Raw genomic sequence first — 18,266 nt, forward strand, 5'->3', positions numbered from 1 at the left:
CAGAGGTCGCACGCCTCTGGAGCAACCAGGGGTTAAGTGTCTTGCTCAGGGACACATTGGTGTCTCACAGTGGATTCGAACCCGGGTCTCTCACACCAAATCATGTGTCTTATCCACTGTGCCATCACCACCGCCATGCAAATCCATAATACTATAATTGAACTATAATACTGTTTAGCAAAGGGCGAATAATAAGCATCATAAAAAGTTGGATTGAAAAAAAAGGTGAAGGCTATCAGGAAAAAAACAATTCGCCCAGCAGGCCTTTACAAGACTATCCAATATATCACACAAGTAAAACATGGATTTGCAGCCTTATTATTTCAGAAGACAAAGTGACATTACCACAATCAGCAGTCTACAATTTGTTCAGTTCTAAAATCCACCTCCTTTCCAAGCACATCCACTGTATTTATCAGCGTGCAATAGTTGTTAGAGGAACAAACAAAGAGTCCTTAGAGGCAGATTCACTTTGAAAAGCCAAATCGCCGCACGCTGTTATTCTGAAATGCATTGCTTCTGAGGTAAAAACTCAATTTCCTGTAGTTCCACAAACGAGGTCTTCAGTTTTTTATTACAACAGGAAAATATTTTGAGATTCCTTTTGTCTAAAGCCAATTTCCCCGTAAAAGCGATACATGCATAATCACCAAAATAAACAAGTGAAGCATACATACTGTACATACATGTTTAAGCATAAAGGACATTCTAGTATACTAGTGAGAAACGCTACATATCTACATGCCTCTTTTGGAATAATAAACATACACACTGTATTTACTAACAGTAATTGCATTACAGTTTTTACATTGAGCAAACTGAAAAATTAATTTTAATAGTGGCCGGAAGCAAACGTGATATTTACCCACTGTATCTCAAATACAGTGGATTTATTTAATGCTTATGAGTAATACTTAATAGTTTTCACCTTTAATATTATATCAATTCATGAAGCCTTGTGGGGAATGATATGTGTTTCAAGCTGTTATAATGATTTGAAATTATTTAAATCCTTTTGAACCACAGCCTTTAAATAGAGTAGATACTTTAATGAGATCATATTCATGACATATTTTAGATTCATGGCTGTGAATTAGTCTTAGATATCATTTTATTTAATCACAATTTCAGTCAGCTAAACTGAAACCATAGCCATGATCAAACATTTTATGGTAGCTGACAGAGATAGCGTTTGCATCTGTTATACAATTATATTTATGGGTTGTTGATTTTAAAGCAAAAAACTTTAGACAGTATAAGAAACTCAGTGATCAAAGTGATCAAAAATAAGTTGCTGCCTTGAATTTTTAAGTACAATCAACTTGGATGTTTAAATAATTTCACTTTAATTTAAGTAATGCAACTTAAATGACATTAAACTGACTGCAAATTGCTTAACTTAGTTTGATGAGTTAAACCAATATAAAAACATATGTTGTTATAACTTATTGATCATCAACTTTTTTTACCGTGTACAAAATCAAAATTGTTTTTTTTTTTTTGTTTGTTTTTTATTTTGTTAAAGTGAGTCTTAAGTGTTAGAGTATATTTTTTTCAGCGACAGAGTGAATTATGTCACTCTAGCTTGTATGTATTCAAATACATTGAGTGTCTCACAATAGAGAGCAACAGTGATATCAGTTTTATGTTCTGTTTTCATGGACTTTTAGGGGCCGTTTACTGTTATCGCCAGTATAATTTTGTGTTTTCACGCCCTCAAAACGCTGTTGTCGTGTAAATAAACAGCCATTTGTATAACGCTGTAAATGGCCCCTTTATTTATGTGTGGTTTCCTTATCTCATGTGTACTCCAAAAAATCTCCTGCATTCTTGAGTTTATTATTAAAGACTATTTAAAGAGTATTCCCTCTTTATATGTGTTGCATACCACAACTGTGACAATTGACTACACGCATTTTCTCTATATGGTTTTAAAATAATTATTGTATTTGAAAATCAGATGTTTGTTTCTTTTTAACTGAAGTTGAAATCACATACAATCTCTTCAAAAACCTCAGAGTTCCCGCTAGATCTGTCTTGAAGACTTATCATTAAACGTCATGTTCTCTATGGAGAAAAATAATGGGATTTTTTTCATCTTGAACCCTACTGTTATGCTCCGTTGACCCCGGTCTCCCTTACCTATCATGGATTTTGCAGGCTAGTCTTCATAAGCCTTGGATCTCATGAAGAACCACAATCAGCCTGTTTAATTCTGACAGCTGAGTACTGATGACTCGGGCTGGGCTTTGTGTTGAAAAGTGGAGGCCTGTTAATGCAAAACACTAATCTGTGCACAATCCTGCCCCAATCAATCTGGGGAAAATCAGCAGTAATGATTAATGCAGGCCTCTTCATGTAGAAAACAGGAATGTCGAAAGCTATCTCTTACCATCAAGCATCAGTGATTGCCGAAGAAACATTACTGCAAGACAAAAACAAAGAATTCAAGGATGGACCCAAGCAATATCTAGATTGCCCAACCACACACAAAACAAATTCTCAAATGCATAGCAACACCTTGATAACAATCCACATGCCATAAGATTTTGCATGGACACACAACACTCATTTTTCCTCCAGAAAATATAAAAATGTAGTTGTATTCTACTTGTATTGATAAACCACTAATATTGCAACTGATAGTGAAGACCACCAAACCATCGGGTGGTGATGGCGCAGTGGATAAGCCTTTGGTGTGAGAGACCTGGGTTCGAATCCACTGTGAGCAAGACACTTTACCCCTAGTTGCTCCAGAGGCGTGCGACCTCTGACCTATCTAGCAATTGTAAGTTCGCTTTGGATAAAAGCTTCAGCTAAGTGAATAAATGTAAATGTAACCCAAGTCGAGACCAAGGCCGGAGTGTGTTGAGACCAAGACTTTGAGGGGTTGAGACAAGACAAGACCGAGACCAAGGGAGGGCGAAACCGAGTCAAGACCAAGTCCAGACCAGCACACCTCAAATTAATCTGAAAGATCCATAAATAATGCTTGAGTCTTATTATGTAATCAATAAAAACAATTTGAATAATAAGATAGTATATAGAGCTGTTACCAATTAAATGAAATCACTAAAAACAATATTCCTTTTTTGATGGCGCACAGAAGTTGCATCTGATTCGTTACAATTAAATGCATAAATATTTTTGAGATTAATGTTTTAAAAATAACATTTTGTATATAGAAATATGGAAAAAATAAAACCCAGAGTTCTTTCAGTCTGAGACCGAGGCAAGACCGAGAACAAATGCTGTTGAGACTGAGACAAGACCAAGACCTTCAAAAAAAATAGTCTCAAGACCGTTCTCGAGCTATTGAGCTATACATTAGCTACTGAGTTAATAATTCTAGTTTGACTGATCTAACATATAATATGTAGCACATGCATAATAAAAGCAAATAAAATATTAAATAAAATATTAGTTTTGTTTGATTACTGCGTATACATTTTCAGATGCATTTCTGTACACCTAGAGTTATACATATTCTGTATATGTATATAGAATATTCTTGTATTTTCATTTATCCACCACTATTCCCCATGTTGTTACATTTGACTTCTTTAAAACACATTTATTTTTACTTCAGCTGCTTATTTTTCAGCCCTCAATTCATTTTTGTTTTCAGGTTTATTGCAGTGTTGATTATGCATTTATTTTTTTTAGCTGACAGTTAAATTGCTTTTTTTACATACTGTGATGAAAAAGATGAGATGAATTATGATTCTCTCCAAATCAAGAATTGGAAATGAGCTATTTTCTCTTACACAGAAGATGCTGTTAAGTATAACTGTTATGCTTCACTTAACTGTAATGTATGTCAAGTTAATGTGGCATTGCAAAGGATTTGCTAAATACAATGTAGTGCATCTTGAATGGTTTTTGCTGAATATTTTTTTATGCATGTTTCACTCACATATATCGGCGGGAGTATGACATTGATACTTTGATGTCTTCAAAACAACATACAACAATATATTTCCCCGCAGGGAAAATTAACTTATTGCTCTTGTCAATTGGCTAAGTCTTGATTTGATGCTGCAGTCAACCTGGAATTAATATTGACCTTATTTACTTTCTTAATACCTGTTTCGGATATATTTGTGCAAACTACTGTACATTCAAACTACATTTCATATGAGAAAGAAATAAAAGAGAGAAAGAAATAAAAGAAAGAAAGAAAGAAAGAAAGAAAGAAAGAAAGAAAGAAAGAAAGAAAGAAAGAAAGAAAGAAAGAAAGAAAGAAAGAAAGAAAGAAAGAAAGAAAGAAAGAAAGAAATCAGCAGACAGGGAAAATATAAGTCAATTTAATTGGTCCATTTAGAGATTTGGGCACAAACATTCACTTTAATATAATACAATCTTAACACTATTTCACTGTCAGCATTGACCAGAAGGGGTTAATTTGACCATGCTCCCAAGTCAAACTTTGACCTCTGGATTGCACACAGATATATCTTCTAGTATTTCGACAGAAACCCCTCACAAAGCTTTGAAAATATTTGATGGAAGTATAGAGGTTTAAAGGGGAATCTGCAGGGGAACCACTGCTGAGGATCTCCAACACTTCAACTGCTGGTCATCTGTTTTGATTGGCACATGTGTTGGGAGAGATTGTATTTTGTGCACTTTTTAGCTATTCCTTTCACTTATTTCAGTAGGATTACATGTGTAACATATCTTCTGTCAAGGAGTCTGGAGCGCCTCTGCGGAGGTCAGACTTGTGACACATAATACTGTAGGTCTCAGCAGATTTACATTGGTCAGGCTTCCCAGTCGCTGCATCTTCTCCGTCTTACAGAGGGCTATTACACCAGCTATTAAACTTCTGCAATCAATGCAGGTGTTCTATGCATCTACTGCAGGTTTTGTAGACTTTATGCTAAAAAATAAATAAAATCGGTAACACTTTATTTTACAGTGTCCTTGTTACATATGTTACATGTACTTACTATAGTAATAACAGTTAATTATGCATAGTTACATGCAACTAACCCTAAACCAAATCCTAATCCTACACAAACACTATAGTTAGTACATGTAGTTAATTAATTACACTGTACTTAAATATATAATTACACTGTAACTATGACACATTAACAAATCTCCCATTAACTTACAATGATATAATGTTCAGCATTCACAATCTAACCAGCAATGATGATGTCACTGTAATATTTGCATAATTGAATTAATTTCTTACATTTATTTGCATATATTTTAAATGCATTTTCAGGAGTCACTACTTCAGTCTTTCGAGTCAAGCAGTCTTAAAGAAATCATTCCGATATGATAATTTTGTGCTCAATTATTAATTATCAATGTTGGAAACCGCTGTTGCTCCTAAATACTTTTTGTGGAAACTGTGATCATTTTTTCCCCAGAGTTCTTTGATGAATAGAAATGAATGAGCAACACTTATTTGAAGTAGAATATATGTTTAACATTATGAATGGTTTTACTGTCTCTTTTGATCAATTTAATTGGCCCCTGCTCAAGAAAATAATTCTTTTTTTTTTTTTTACCCCAAACTTTTGCATCAGTTTCCACAAAAAATATGATGGAGCAAAAACAGTTTTCAACACTGACAATAATTTGAAATTTTTCTTGAGCATCAAAACAGCATATTAGAATGATTTCTGAAGGATTATGTGAAACTGAATCCTGGAGTAATGATCCTAAAAATGAGGGAATCATCAAGAGATTAAATTACATTTTAATATTCAAACAGAAAATAGTTATTTTAAATTGTAATAATATATCTCATTATTATTATAAATGCAGCCCTGGTGAGCAAAAAAGATTATTCCATAATTATTCCAGACTTTTGACCGATAGTGTATGTGTCCATCTACAGTTGCAAAGCCAGTGTTGCAATGATTCCGAATGCAGAACTAAAGCCTGAAACAAACTTATCTTAAACTTAAAACATGATTATTTTGCATGCACTGATAGTTCCTTCAGGAAATGCAATATGTTGTACAGTTTTTCTCACAGTAAAACTTCAAACTGATTGTGGAAATCTGCCCCATGCTGGTCCACGCAGTGTGGTGAAATTTAAAAGTGCTCACGCTCTGGTCTGTAATTATTCCTCCAGGAGTTTCCGCCAAATGCGAACTTTCATGACACAAAAGGAGCCTGCATTAGATGTAGTTCAGCCCCCGAAGAACCAGCTGAATATGAGAGAAAGGAAGCATGTGACAGACGCGAGGGCACAGCAGTGGTGTGGTGGTCAGGAGGGGGGAGGGGTGAGGTTGGGTTATCATTTTATGAGTAATCAAATTCAAAAAAGTACTGGCTGCCTACAATCTCAGATAAATTAGCTTAAAAGCAAAAATGGTTGCTCTCAAGTCACAGGAGCTCCTTAGGCTAGAATACCTGGTCAAGTGTTCGTGGTACTGTCGTCCCCAAATAATTGTAAGCATGGAGAAAATTCAGGAGACCTAATGAGGCAAATTAGATCTAATTCATGCTCACGCACCCGCAAAAAACCTTTTACTCTTCCAGTGCAGTCCGTTCATGTAATCTGTGCAGATGGTGAGACGAACATAAATAATGGACTACCCTGAGAGGTTACAGACCAGTGTCCCGCAGGGAGGGTCATGTGACTGCTTTGTGATTCCAGTTTTCCCTGCAGGTATAAGCGAGTTGTTCTGCAGGTATCAAGCAAGTTGTTCTGTTTAACCACCGTCAACACCTAGTAGCAACCATATATGCTTTAACTGCCACTTAACCGCCATCTTACAAACCACATAGCAACATACTGGAAACTACCCGCAACACCCATGTATGTATGTATGTATGTATGTATGTATGTCTGCACTGTGAAAAGTGATTTCACCAAGTACCACATGTTCCTGGATCAACATTGTTGTTGATCCTGGATCAACTTTCCAATTAACCATTCAGATTTGAGGGACAAGTTTACAGTTTATGTCAAGTTTAGGCTTAGAACCAAGGTGAAGTACTTAAACATCAGTGTCATTCACCTATCATTACCCTCTGATTTTAGAGAAAAGCTATGGGTAGGGTTAGGTTTAGGGGTAGGGAATGGGTAAGGACTACATTTTGGGACAGGAATGTTGATCCAGGATCAACAAAATATGTTGATCCAGGACCATGTCTTACTTGGCAAAATCCATGTATGCACATATGTATGTAGGGTGGTAAATGTTTTGTTAGTCAGCGATAGATAGATAGATAGATAGATAGATAGATAGATAGATAGATAGATAGATAGATAGATAGATAGATAGATAGATAGATAGATAGATAGATAGATAGATAGATAGATAGATAGATAGATAGATATTTTAATATATAATATACATATATAAGATTTTAATCATTTTAATAATTAATTCATACAATTCGAAATTAAATGCAACTCTGTCCAAACAGTGTGGCTTTTTAATCAATCTTGCATGTGAACCATTGAACAGTGTGGGGGGAAGCAGATAATTATTAGCAAATTAGGCTAATTTTTTAATTATGGTGCATTTTCACCAACTTCTGCTAGAAGCATTAAAACCAGGGCTTCACTGTGCAATAGTTTTTGCATATGCTATTAAAACAATTACAATATTGGGAGACTCATTTTAACCCATTGGCACATTTGGAATAGTTTTTTTATTCCTGCCAAGCACCTACTAGCATTGCTTAAAAAGCATGTGCGATGATGTCTACTTTGGTGGCTTTAGTACGCTCAAACTTAAGCAAAACAAAGAAGACCATAAAAATAGTCCTCCAAACCACATCTTATGAAAAAAAAAATATATGACTCACACGATCTTAAAACATTAGGTTGAACCAACAAAGGTCAGATACGTTGCACACTTTTACTTTTTACAGTGTGTCAACATGACTGTAACTATGAGCTATTCGTTCAGTCACAGATGGGGAAACAAGACACTAAACACAAAGACAGTCCATCAAAGGAAATGCTCTTTTAATGGCAGCTAAAGTGTTAGAATTAATCTTCCAGAAGGAGATCAAGCTGAACTTCTATCCTCTGTCTGTTCACTGTGATCTTTGATCAATAAGGAAACCCTGCTGATCTCGTGCAATGCTGTGAACTGTGCTACCTATTCACATCGCCATAGAAAGGATCAGCTAATTTAATGTGTTAAATACCCTACAGCAAACACAGGCGTTTTGATGTTAACCAAGGTGGTCTATAATACCTGGAGAAAGCTACTCATTACCATTCATCTCACTGAAAGCTGCTGAACAGGAACAAGATGCCATATGAAGGAAATTACACAGTACCACATAAAAAGCTGACTCAAAAAAGCAGCAGACATTTTTTAAATGTGTAAAACTATTGGACGTATTTTAAAGAGTCAATGCCGCTGTAACGATCACCAGTTTGAGTGGCCGGGATAACCATCAGAGGGCACTCCAACCCGGACAATCACCACACATCCACAAACTACATTTCCCATAATCCTTTGCCCAGACTAATCAGCCATGATCACATCCACCTGTATGTCATTACCTTGTTTAGCTCACCCAGACAGTATAAGCCTGGTTTTCACATTCATTCAATGCAAAGTCTTGTTTAGTGTTTGTACTGCAATTCTGAGCGTGTTTGAGTCCTGTTTCTCCCGTGTTCTGGTTCTCTTGATTCTCTGCCTGTTCCCTCAAATTTCTCTAGTTGCCTTAGGCCTTTTCTGTTATTGTTTGGATTGCTTGTTTGTATATGACCCTTGCCTGCAGAGCCGGCCCGAGCCTTTTGGGGGCCCTAAGCAGAATTTGATTTTGGGGCCCCCTCCCACTACGCGAAGTCACCTGTGCTTGACAATTATTGACACAAATGTCACGCAATAATGATACATTATAAATGAATACAGTGAGGTTATGTATTAATACAGAATAAATACTAAATAAAAAATAGATGCCTACTTAAATAAAAAAGTTGAAACTTTTACTTTACTCTTTTACTAACTCATTGAAACTTCTTAAAACAAACTGTCTCAAAACGTATATAAAATAAATTATTTGCAAAAAATAATGACAAAACTGAGAAATCAGAAACATAATAAGAACAAGGGTTCAACAATGACAATTATTGTTGAAAACTGTAAAAATATTATTATTATTTCTCTACTGTCTCAATACAGTGTAACTGTCCTCAAAATCTTTTTTATTATTATTATTGTAACAGACTTTGTTGGATTGTACATGACAGAATCCAACAAAGTCTGTTACTATAATACCGGTAATGTACTGGCGCTCGTTGTATGTGTGAATGCAATATATTTTTTCCCTCGGGGCTTGCCGTAGATAGGAATTGGTCGTGCACACTTGGTACTGGAGTGTCGCAGGTTTTAGGAGTTAGTGATCTGATGTGTGGTATAATAAAGTGGAGAAGAGTTCAAACTGCTATGTTTATTATTTATTCAAACTGCTAACCTTACACCAAGAAGGTTAAGTTCCCCTGCGGCTATTTTCTCCAACTTAAACCGATACCGTGACTATGCGCAGTTGCGCACGAATTGTCTATGCACTCGCGAGGTGTCTAGATTATGCGCATGACTTAAACGCTGGCAGACACAGCAGCAGTTGTTGGCAGGTATATTGATCATGAAATCAGAATTTTCTTGTCTTGAATTATTCATTCATATTCATTCATTCATTTATGTCACTTGTTTAAGTCATCTAAAAAAAAAAAAAAAATTAAACTCGATTGGGGGGCCCCTTGGTGGCCAGGGGGCCCCAAGCAGCCGCTTAGTTCGCTTATGCATCGGGCCAGCCCTGCTTGCCTGGATTTGGATTACGTCTTTGGATTACCCTGTTCAATAAATACTGCGTTTGGATCCTCAACCTTTTCTCAGTGCAGTTTGTGACAGCCGCGGACTTAACATACTTTTAAAAATCCAACATTTAGTTGATCATGATCAGTTTTGGGTAAAGTTACCTTCAAAAGTAATGTGTTACAGTATTGTGTTACTCTAAAGAAGTAACTAATGGCATTAGTTACTTTTTTATGGTGTTATGCATTTTATGCGTTCATTTTTCTAACTTGGGATTGCTTATTTGTTTTTTTATTTATAATTAAAAAGTTATATTTTTGGCAAATGTTAATTTCCTTTAACACCAAAAGTGAGCTGAATATTAAATGCAAATTCATGCCAGTACAAGTAGAGGGCTTAAACAAACTTTTCAGCTGTGTTGGCATTCTGTATTGCAGAAGAATAGGATGAAGGAGACTTAAAACGCAAATGTAATGTTTATCTAAAATAATTGTTGCTTATTTGTATGATCAAGTTGTTTCATCAAAGGTCGGGAGCAAAGACATTGGTTTATAAAGTATAATTTAAAATTTGTAATTATTGCAGGTTTGCGTAATATTCTTAGTTTGCATTTCACTTATTGTATTACTTTTGAGGAATACTGAATCTGTTTTGTGCCAGTGAGATGAGTAAAGGCATATTCACATTTAGTCTAGAACTACAATAACATGTTTACACACCACACGTCTGGACTTACTCACGATTTCTCTCAGGGGGACAGAAGAGCTGTCAGTCAATAAATGGAAGAACACAGTAATTTTAAAAATTAACTAAGATATTTTGTTGTAAATTTAAAAGTAATGCGCTACTTTACTAGTTACTTGAAAAAAGTGATCTGATTACCGTAAAACTACAAGTAATAGCCCGGGCTTTTATTTTCCCAAATCGTCGAACTGCACCGGCTTGTATCTGAGACAGGCGTCTATATGAGACAGGCCTTTATAATTTAGTGTTGAGATGTTGTTCCTAGAGTCTCTAATCTCTAAAAATCTCCAAATGCTCCACGTGAAACTACTGTCTTCCGACCTTTTACTATTGTGTCAATTGATTTTGATTAATTTGCGCGAGAAGAGAGAGCAAGACAGCGCTCGTGTTGTTTGGAGACGTGAGAGTGCGCACGTGCGGCCGGGGCTCTCTCTCTCTCTCTCTCTCTCTCTCTCTCTCTGCTCGTTTGCACCCTGTCAAGTGCAGCAGTCATTCTATTCTACATCACTCACCGATCAAAAAAAGGCTTTGGCGGGACACAAATTTGCTTTGGCGGCCGCCAAAAAGCGGACAATCTGACGGGTTTTAGAAGATTAAATACAACCCGAAACTAGAAAACAGACCCGGCCTCTATTTGAGACCGGCCTTTATTTACCCAAACCTGTTGCCACATCAGGCGTGTAAAAGAGACAGGCGTCTACTTGGGACTCTGCTATTATTTGAAGTTTTACGGTACATACCTCACGTTAGTTGTAATGCATTACACCCAACACTGATTGAGATAAGCGCTTATTGTCACAGTCGTAAACATGACCGCTTTCTTCTTCCATGCTGGGGTTTGGCATCACTACGGCTTTGTTTCCAGGTGGACCATTAAATAACATGACACACACGTCTCCCAGAAATCCTGTAGAATTCAAGCAATCAGATTACGAAACTCTTATCCATCGCCTTATCCATCAGAAGTTCAGCCAACGGTCCTTGTGCATGACGTCTGAGGCTGAGACTAATGTCTACGTATGTAGTTCATAACAGAGTTGGTATTCACTATTCACTATTGGTATTCATCTAGCAACAAATGCAAATTTTACTCATCAGGACGAGACCTCTGAATAAAGTAAGGAGGAAAGAAGTCCAGTGTGGAAAAGAAAGTGCAGATATTTGCATAATGGGCAGCTTGCCATTTAAAAAGCAAACAATATTGGTTTGAATGTTTCAGGTTCAACCCACCGACTGAGGAAAAGGGCAGTTTGCAGAGTGCTAATGAGCATGCAGTTCACTGACGCAAATGTCCTTCTCACACCTTTAGACTTAGTCATATAAAACAGTCATTTGAATGTGCATGCAAGCCTATTTTACACATCCTAGTTAAATATTACACCAACTCACATGTATACTTCTTTGGGGTACTGACTAAAAGCATAATTTCACAAGCCCCCTGGCAACCTGACATTTTACCTGTGAACTAACGGGTTTCTTCATGCAGGCAGGAGTCTGTTGTTTCTCTTGATTTGAATGGACCAGCACACATTCTGGACTCCCAAAAAGCTATTGATTGAATATACTAATACTTCACATCTACCTGAGTTAAATGCAGCAAATGGTTGCCTTTGAGAACTACTTCAGTTTCATCAATAAAAAAAAAAGTTTTTTTATATTTCATAACACTTTGAGTCACTGGGACTATTTATGGATTTCTATGTGGACTCCATTTTAACACATGTTTAACAAATATTTCATGCCTGATGAAGGTCGTGAGACCGAAACGTTGCTCATAAAATTGTTATACTCATTTGCAAGTCTACGGGAGTTCCTTGTTTTTTGTAGATTTTTTGACCTACTTATTTGGTCTTTTTTTCCCACGCACCTATCACCTGCAGGTGTGCGATGGTGTTTGCTAATTAACACATTTTTCTGTAAAATTGGATGGCATGTTTTAGTGTCAGTATTTTTTTTTTTTATTGATGATAGCTAAAATATGGGGTCAGTAATATTTTTTAAGGGGGTCACGACATGAGAAATCAAATTTGCCTTGATCTATTTTACATATAAAAGGTCTTTGTACCATAAAAACATCCTGCAAATATCATAACTTAAAGCGTTCTCCTCATTATGAACAAAGCATTTATTTAATCAAGCTCCAACGGCTTGTTTTTATATTATGGGATTTGTGAAATCACACGGGCAAATACATTCACATATTACTGCCTCCAGAGCAAGACATCAACAAGTAGTTATACATCATCGCAACATAGCCCCCGCCCACTGGCGTTCAGTCGCTTAAAGGGATAGTTCACCCAAAAATGAAAATGAGCATGATTTACTCACCCTCAAGTGATGTTTTTCTTAAACAAATGCATCGCTTTGCTTCCGAAGGCCTTTATTAACCCATCAGAGCCGTGTGGAGCACTTTTATGATGGATAGATGCACTTTTATGAACTTCAAAACATAAACGGCCATTCACTGACATTTTAAAGCTTGGACAAGCCAGGACTTTTTCTAATATAACTCTGATTGTATTCGTCTGAAAGAAGAATGTCATGCACCTAGGATGACTTGCACTGTAAAAAATTGCAAGATTATACAAAAAATCTTTGTACAAATTTCCCCTAGCTTTTTCTTGTTGACTCATCTTTTGTAAATAACAGTTATATGAACTGAAAACACACACACACACACACACACACACACACACACACACACACACACACACACACACACACACACACACACACACACACACACACACACACACACACACAAAAAAAAAACTTTAGTTGAGTCAACATGAAATTATTTGTTTTCTGGAGGGGTGTAACTATTCTGTGACAAATCTTTTGTAGTTGAGCCAATTCAGCATTTTTTTGTCTATTGGAAGAATAAGTTCTTAAGAATTAACAGGTTTAGATGTTAATTTTTTTATTGAAAATCATTTGGTCACCATTTTCCATGTTTCCTTTGGTTGGTCAGTTTGACTCTTGGCTTTTTGTGTGAGTTTGTGGTCTTTGTAACAGTGTTTAGAAAAGAAAAAAAAAACATAATTTGTCGCTAAGTGTAACGTAGTGCGGTTGAAGCAGAGATGAGGCTGGATCCAAGTGCAGCACACACTTTATTTAACAAACTACAAACTAAACAGACTGGATACAGGACTCAGGAACAGGATTCAAGAACAGGAACAAACCAACACGAGCATTAAGAGTCAAACATTAAATAAGAACTCACAAAGATGAGGCTAAAACACATGGCTTAAATAATCAGAGACAAACGAGCTAGACAAGATAACAAGGGGGCGTGGTTAATGGGAAACACCTGGGATAACTAATAGACAAGGAACCACTGAACATGACAAGACACAAAACCCACACCGTGACACTAAGAAAGAAAGAAACCAAGATGATCAAGTTTCCAGCCTCATAAACGTCTCGGTTACATATGTAACCCTCGTTCCCTGAGTAGGGAACGGAGACGTTACGTCGGATGACGACGAATGGGGGTTTCGCCTAGAAAGCCAATCATCTTCGTGTATTATAAAACGAGCCAATGGCGATGAAATGCCATGGGTCTGCGGAATTTGCATAGCGTAACTCCGCCCCACCTCGTGGGTATAAAAGGAGGACGCTCGGCAACATGCAGATATGTCTTCGCTGAGGAGCCGAGACTGAACTCAGGCGTCTACCCAGCGGTACAGCGGAAGTGGCAGGGAGACGTAACGTCTCCGTTCCCTACTCAGGGAACGAGGGTTACATATGTAACCGAGACGTTCCCTTTCGTAGTCACTCCGAGTTACGTCGGATGACGACGAATGGGGGTCCCCGTGAAATCACGCCACCTTCACAGCTGTCTTCCAGTGCCCTGCGAAAAGTCTGATCCCCCTGTCGTGATACTGGCACAGACGAAGGAGTCCTACTTAACACAGGAATACCAAGGTACACTGGGAAGCATATCTCAGAGGAGATATGCCGCAGCATGCCTACCCGTAGGGAGGACTTAAGATACACATATGGCCGGAGGGCTACATATGGAGGAACACTGGAGTGACCAGCCCGAGGGGTGGCAACTTTCAACTCCAGGAGGGCAAGATGGCTTGCCAAGGGAAAGACACATGCTCAAGGAGGCTTACAGTGGAAATACACATGTGGGGGTTACTCAGGGAGGAACCATGCACACGGAGGCACCTAGCCGACGCCCAGGCAATAGACACTGGCGCCAGCATCAACAGTGCTGGAGGAACTCAGGGCTTCAGAGAGGAAGGCTCACCTGAGGAATAATCGCACGTATCCAGTCCGTGGAGTGGAAAGGCGAGCAAGCGAAGACACCTGAGCGGGTCCAGTACTAGCTGACTGAAGCGAGTACACGAGAGGACACAGGCTCCACTCGGAGATTATAGAATCTGGCGAATGTGTTGGGTGTCGCCCAGCCTGCAGCTCTACAAATGTCTGCCAGCGAGGCGCCATGCGCTAGAGCCCAAGAGGAAGCCACACTCCGGGTGGAGTGGGCTGTCACACCAAGGGGGCACGGTCGGCCTTGCTGTTGGTAAGCCAAAGCAATGGCGTCCACTATCCAGTGAGACAACCTCTGCTTTGAGAGAGCCTTTCCCTTCAGTCTCCCACCATAACAGACAAAGAGCTGGTCTGAGGTCCTGAAACACTGCGTTCTGTCTACGTAAGCGCGGAGAGCGCGTACTGGACAGAGCAGTGCCAAGGCTGGGTCTGCCTCCTCCCGGGGCAGCGCTTGCAGGTTCACCACCTGGTCCCGGAAGGGAGTGGTGGGAACCTTGGGCACATATCCAGGCCGGGGTCTCAGGATCACGTGAGAGTGACCGGGCCCGAATTCCAGGCACGCTTCGTCAACGGAGAATGCGTGCAGGTCCCCTACCCTCTTGATGGAGGCCAATGCAACCAGGAGCGCTGTCTTCATAGACAGGAACTTAAGCTCCACTGATTGCAGAGGCTCAAAGGGAGCCCTCTGCAGGGCATTTAAGACCACTGAGAGGTCCCAAGAGGGAACGAGAGGAGGACGAGGAGGATTTAGTCTCCTCGCTCCTCTCAGGAACCTGACGATCAGGTCGTGCTTCCCCAGAGACTTACCTTGAACTGCTTCGTGATATGCGGCGATAGCGGCCACATACACCTTCAGGGTGGAGGGAGACAGCCTTCGCTCCAACCCCTCTTGCAGGAAGGAAAGCACGACAGAGATCGAGCACCTCCTGGGGTCTTCTCGACGAGAAGAGCACCAGTTGACGAAGAGGTTCCACTTCAACGCATAGACATGCCTCGTGGACGATGCTCTAGCGGAAGTGATGGTAGCCGCCACCGCTGGTGGCAGGGTACTCAAACCTGCCTCGTCCCGTCCAGGAGCCACACGTGGAGCCTCCAGAGATCGGGTCGAGGGTGCCAAAGGGTGCCCCGTCTCTGAGAAAGGAGATCCTTCCTCAGAGGAATTGGCCAAGGAGGTGCTGTCGCGAGGAGCACCAGTTCGGAGAACCAGGTCCGGGTGGGCCAATACGGCGCAACCAGAATGAGCTGCTCCTCGTCCTCCTTGATCTTGCACAAGGTCTGTGCGAGAAGGCTCACTGGGGGAAACGCATACTTGCGTAGGCCCCGCGGCCAGCTGTGCGCCAGTGCATCCGTGCCGAGAGAGCCCTCGGTCAGGGGATAGAACAGGGCGCAATGGGTCGAGTCGTGAGAGGCAAACAGATCTATCTGTGCGTCCCCGAACTGGTCCCAAATCAGCTGAACCGACTGGGGATGGAGTCTCCATTCGCCGGAGATGGGCCGAAACCGTGACAGCTCGTCGGCTGCAAAGTTCCGATCTCCCGGAATGTAGATAGCACGAAGGGACCTCAGGTGCTTCTGACTCCATAAGAGGAGGTGGCGTGCGAGTTGCGACATACGGCGGGAGCGTAGACCACCCTGACGGTTGATATACGCTACAGTCGCGGTATTGTCTGAACGGACTAGTACGTGTTGACCCCTGAGCAACGTGAGGAAACGGTGCAGGGCAAGGCGTACTGCCAGCAACTCGAGGCAATTGACGTGCAAAAGGCGCTGGGGTCCTGTCCAGGAGCCCGCGGCAGCATGTCCGTTGCACATGGCGCCCCAACCCGTGGAAGAGGCATCTGTGGAGACAACAACATGCCTGGAAACTCGTTCTAGGGGAACTCCGGCCCGTAGAAAGCTGAGGTTCCTCCACGGAGTGAAGGACTGACGGCAGGTCGGAGTCACTGGGACTCGGAACGTGCCGTGATGCCATGCCCACCTCGGGACTCGATCGCGAAGCCACAGCTGAAGCGGTCTCATATGAAGCAATCCGAGCGGCGTTGCTGCGGCTGCGGATGCCATATGCCCCAGGAGCCTCTGAAACAATTTCAGTGGGACCGCACTCTTGCCATCGAACTGTCGAAGGCAAGTCAGCAGCGAGTGTGCGCGCTCGCTCGTAAGCTGCGCGGACATGGCGACCGAGTCGATCTCCATACCGAGAAAAGAGATCCTCTGCACGGGGCAGAGTTTGCTCTTCTCCCAGTTGACCCGAAGGCCCAGACGGGCTAGGTGCCGAAGCACAAGATCCCTGTGTTCGCAAACCTGGTCTCGAGAGTGAGCTAGGATCAGCCAGTCGTCGAGATAGTTCAGGATGCGAACCCCGTGTTCCCGAAGGGGAACAAGGGCAGCCTCGACGATCTTCGTGAAGACGCGAGGAGACAGGGCTAGCCCGAAGGGGAGAACCGCGTACTGGTATGCCTGCCCCTCGAAAGCAAACCGTAGGAACGGTCTGTGTCGAGGTAAGATGGAGACATGAAAGTAGGCGTCCTTCAGGTCTATGGCTGCAAACCAATCCCGTGGCCGCACACCTTCGAAAATGCGTTTGGCCGTGAGCATCTTGAACGGCAGCCTGTGAAGGGAGCGGTTCAAGACGCGCAGATCCAGGATCGGCCGTAACCCACCGGATTTCTTGGGGACAATGAAGTACGGGCTGTAAAACCCTGACCTCATCTCGGCTGGAGGGACAGTCTCGATTGCACCCTTCGCCAGCAGGGTAGCAACCTCCGCTCTCATGATAGGGGCATTGCCACCGACCATAGTGAAGCGAACTCCCCTGAAGCGGGGAGGAGACCGTGCGAACTGAATCGCATAGCCGAGCCTGATAGTTCTGGCGACCCAGCGAGAAAGGCTGGGAAGCTCCAACCAAGCTGTCAGATACTGAACCAGCGGGGTCATACGAACCACAGGCGTCCCCCCGGAGGGGCAGCGAAGCGGAGTGACCAGCCCAGGCGAGGGTGGCAAAGCGGCCCGGAGCGGGGGCGCGGTCATGCTCCGCGTCCTGACAGAGGAGACCAGGGAAGGACCAGCGTTCCACGGGGGTCTGCTCTGCCAGGGGTCTGGCGATAGAGGGGGACGAGAGTGGTGAGGTCCGGAGACGGCACACACTGTCGCCCGCACCCTCCGGGACAGAGGGGGACGGGAGTGGCGAGGCCCGGAGGCGGCACACACTGCGGTCCGAGAACTCTGTGACAGAGGGGGATGAGAGCGGCGAGGCCCGGGGGCGTCGCGCACTGTCAACCGGCTCTGTGTGCTCAGTGATGGGTGTATTGATTCTTTCTTTGACCATAATAGGGTACTGCCCACCCGTGGGTGGGCAGCGGGAGAACAAAAGATTCTCCCCCGGCCCTCCGCCGGGGGAAGGAGGGGGCCTGCAACCACCTCCTGGGAAAAAACCGACACCATCACTGAGCAGCCCGTCTCAGGAGCGCCGCTTAGCCTGGCGTTTAG

Source organism: Siphateles boraxobius, unplaced genomic scaffold, assembly GCF_051911475.1.
Source record: "Siphateles boraxobius isolate OS27281-9 unplaced genomic scaffold, OSU_SipBor_1 1, whole genome shotgun sequence".
Classification (NCBI taxonomy): domain Eukaryota; kingdom Metazoa; phylum Chordata; class Actinopteri; order Cypriniformes; family Leuciscidae; genus Siphateles; species Siphateles boraxobius.